Here is a 4,413-nt window from a genome sequence, read left to right on the forward strand (position 1 = left end):
CCCGAAAAAAAAATGTGCAGCCGTCCCAAGAATATCGTTGCCATATTGGGCTGGCATCGCTTTTTTCCCTCGCTGGAAACGAAGCGCCGTGCAGCTCCGCATGTTCACACGGTGCTTTCCGCTCCCAGGAATGGATGCGGCATTTCCTCTCCTCGCTCTGTCCCTGCATGCACGGCACGAAGTCCTCCGGAGGAGCTCCTTGCTGATGTCTCGTTCCCTTTGAATCTTTATTTACCATCTCTTACCTCCCGGTGCGTGTTTTATTTATTTTTATTTTTTTTTTTAAATACTATTTGCAGTAAATATCCCCACCTTGAAAAAGGATTGCGATGCGCATTAAAAAGAAAGCCTGCGCTATATAAAATTAATGCATACGTCAGCTTTCATCTAATGTCAATTAAAGCGCCTAGCGTAAACAAATCATTAATATAAAGTCCTTGATAAAAACCTTGTTTTCTGTGTTTCACAGCCACAGCAACCTCACTTATGAATAATCATCCCTGGTATTTCCCGCCCTCAACCCTCCCATAACTGCTCTTATTGACAAAAAAGATTAGCTCTCCCGTGACCAGCGCTAATACCCAGGAGGCCTCACCGTGCCCCTGGACCGCTGCCAAAAGGAGGAAATACTCCTACTAATGATAATTAAAAAACCCCACCCTGCTGCTGTCCCCTGTGCGAGAGCCCCCGTGGAGCCACAGCCCCCCGAAGATAAAAGCCACCCAAGGGGATGGAGGGGAAACCTGTGCGGGTCACTGGGGGCTCACCCCGAGCACTGACACCCTTTTGGGGCACCGAGATGCTCTCAGGGATTTCTTTCTTTATTATTTTTAGTTTTCCATGCTTGGGGTGGGACAAGGACCATCCCCCACCCACCAACACCACCTCCAGCTTTCACCTCTCTGCGGTGCATCAGGAACCTCTTCTCCCCCACCAGGTACCGGGACCGCGGCACAGCCTTTTCTGCAGCTCTGTGAAAGACTTGATAGATGTAATTCCCGTGTTAAACTGCCACCTCTCCAGCCCCTTTTCTTTTGACATCCCGGGCAGGCGTGGGGTGAAGGGTCGGCAGCAGCCGGGGTGGGGGGACCAGCGCCCACGACTGGCTACGGGGAGAGAAAACCTGGCGAGACACAGGCACGAACCCCCTTTTCTTTTTAAACTGGTTTTATTCTACACATTTTTTTTAAACGACATTCATAAAACGTTAATTACAAAAATGTGCTAATAGGGGATGGTTGGGTTTTTTTGTTTTGTTTTGTATACCAACAATCAGAAATTCACATTTTGAAAGGACAGTCATACTTTTAAGACACACGTTCAAATACTTTACTTCCAGATACAAAATTTTTTAAGGGCATATAAATCACTTACAAAGAGCAGATGTCCAAAAAAAAAAAAAAAAAAAGATTAATTTTACACTTTCAGGGTCTGACTTCTGCATCGAATTGAGCGGCTGCCGTCGAGCCGTTGGCTCTGCCGGTCTGCCCAGGGTGCCCAGCAGCCCTGGGCACCTCGCAGGACCCGGTTTGGAGCCACGCACGGCTCCTGCTGAGCCAGAGCCAGGAGCACAGTGAAAAAAAAATGGGGTTGCAAAGCTCCCGATGGTGCTTGCAGCCTTTTACTGAGTCGTTCTAGTGGGTACAGACATCGCGAGGGTGAGCGCTACGAGCACATCGGTACAGCAAAGCAATGCATCCCACCCTGAAATCCTGTGAGAAGGACTTTTTCCATCACAATAGAGCTAATGCCAACCGTGACAGCCCCCGAAAGCAGCAGCGCCAGAGAAGGGCGCAGCATCGGGACCCACTAACCGGGGGGTGACGGCAGCAGGCGTGGAGGTCCTGCTTTAGAAACAAGCCATCTCATGAATTACCCAAACCGGTCAAAATTCATGCCTCCGCCCCGGTGCTCTTACGTGGAGTTGGCTCCAAAATCCACCCATCCGAAAGCAAATATTTGGCTTCATCCTGCTGGATTTCAGGGCAGGGGAGGGAGAGCAGGGTAATTTCCTAATTGCCCTCCGCCTCCCCAGAAAAGTCCTGTCTCTGGCTTAAACGGGTTCAAATGGCTGAAACAGGATATGCTGGGAAAGTTCAGGCCTCGAGAAGTCGTGTTCTTTCCCGAAACGATTGGATTGAACGCACTTGGCAGCCAAAACCCCAACTGCATTCAGGCAATCTGACCAGAAGCAGAGCATCAACGCTACGCAAAAACCTGCTCCAGTAAACAACTCATCTTACATGCCACGATTAAAAATGTACAAAAGAAAAAAAAACCCAAAAAACAAAAAAAAGCTTCATTCCTTAGTAAAATAGACACTAAGTCTTGCCTCTACCGCTACGGTTAAGAGCTATGTTTGCCTTGCCAGTCGGAGGTGGTGCAAGGTGAGTGTTGGGAAGTATGTTACAAAAGAGAGGAGAAACTTTCATAGAATCAGAGAATCGCAGAATGGTTTGGGTTGGAAGGGATCTTAAAGACCATCCAGTCCCACCCCCCTGCCCTGGGCAGGGACACCTCCCACCAGTCCAGGTTGCTCCAAGCCCCGTCCAACCTGGCCTTGAACACCTCCAGGGATGGGGCAGCCACAGCTTCTCGGGGCAACCTGTCCCAGGGGCTCACCGCCCTCACTGCGAAGGATTTCTTCCTAATAAACTTTGGAAGTATGAAAGCTCCTTCCAAAGCTACGTTTTGCAGAAAACAGGAGGGGCTGCGTGTCTTTCTTCTCCTGCCTCGCCTCTGCCGGGAGCAGGGACACAAGCCCCGTGCCCGTCATCGGCCATGCTGGTGTTTTGCCGCCACGGTGTCCTGGCTACGGTGGGAAGGGGAGATGCGGTGGCACTCGCAGCATCCGTCCTTGGTGGGAGCACTAAGGGCATTGCAACATTTGCAAAAATAAACCAACAAAACACCCCCGAAAGGGGTTGCGCAGGGGGAGCCCACCAAAGCCCAGCGATAACCTTGCTGTCGCCAGGACTAAAGTCCGCGGAGCGGCTGTGCCAAGCTGATAAAGCGCACGGAGCCACACTCACCCCCGCGGCCACGGGAAGGGTCACCCCTGCAGCCGCAAAGCCCACTCGGAGCTGCATGGGGATGGCAGCTCCATCCATCCCCATGTCTGTTTTCCTTCCAGGGGCTCTCGAAAAGAAGGGAAACCGCTTTATTGTGGTTCGTTGTTTGCCAGTGGAGCCCCTCTATACGGTACCGGCTCCGTCCCTGACCAACATTATGCAGAGTACTTAAGGAGCACTTGTTAATCACATCATTCTCCCCAAAGGTTACAAGGGCAGCTGGGATTTAGAGGAAAATGCTCGAAAGAGCTGCCTGAGCCCGGGTTTTTGCGGCAGAAAGGCAGCAGCTCCGGCGGCGGGAGGGAGCTGCCCCGCTCGCCTTGGCAAAGGAGCTGGGGCTTTCAAAGTCATTCCAGTTTTCTGCTTCCAGCTGGATAAGGAGAGGCAAACCCTGCCAGCGTGAAAATTACTGAAACTCAAATAACCAAGGTAACCCCCAAACAAAACTTTGTTGGGCACAGAGACATGTGAAAGCTGGTAACGGTGAAGGATGGAGGGACGGCACGGGTTTCAGCTGGATCTGTCTCTCTCTCCGTCCGGAGGATTTGGCCCAAGTTCACCTGGTTACTCTGAAGACTGTATGGCCACATATAGATGCAGATGTCAGCCTGGGTTAAAATCCACCCTAAGCCTCCCAAGATGCTGAACCGGAGTGATCCGAGCAAGCATAGATGAGATGCTCAACACCACATCAGCCTGCCCACAGCAAATCGTTCTTAGCACAAACGTACCAACTCCAAAAGAGACCCTCCGTCACCGTGCAAAATGCTCCTGTGGCACTGTCACGCACAGGGAAGGGCAGGAATGTCCTTACCCAGATGCAGTCCGCCTCCTTCTCCTGGCTCCTCCGCATCAGGCAGCTCAGCCCGGAGGGTTACGAAGCTCCTCGACCATCGGTGTGGCCAAACTGGCAGCCCCGAACCACCCTGATGGTGGGAGGCAGAGCCAAACCATCTTGAAACTGGGGAGAGGGGTCCCCAAACCCCACGGTACCACAGCAGACCTGCAAAAGCCCTCAAGCTTTGATGACAATTAGGATGCGGCCTTCCCACAGAGGGAAACCTCAACCCCAGTCAATGAGTAGCCAGATTTTATTAAATTTAAGATATGTGACTTAAAAACGTGTATTTCCCCGGTTGCAGGACCTCGGGGCAGGGCACGCTGTGATGAAGCAGCTCCCGAAGATGGTTCCAGCTTTGTTTCACAACTCGAAAAAGCTCTAAGCCATGAATCATGGCACTTCCCGGGCAGCCGCTGCCCTGCCAACCTTCCCATCGCCCCGGCAGCCCCGCAAGGCTGAAAACCCAACCACCACCACCATCACCACCCCCCACCCTCAGCC

This window comes from Charadrius vociferus, unplaced genomic scaffold, assembly GCF_000708025.1.
Source record: "Charadrius vociferus isolate BGI_N301 unplaced genomic scaffold, ASM70802v2 scaffold506, whole genome shotgun sequence".
Lineage (NCBI taxonomy): Eukaryota > Metazoa > Chordata > Aves > Charadriiformes > Charadriidae > Charadrius > Charadrius vociferus.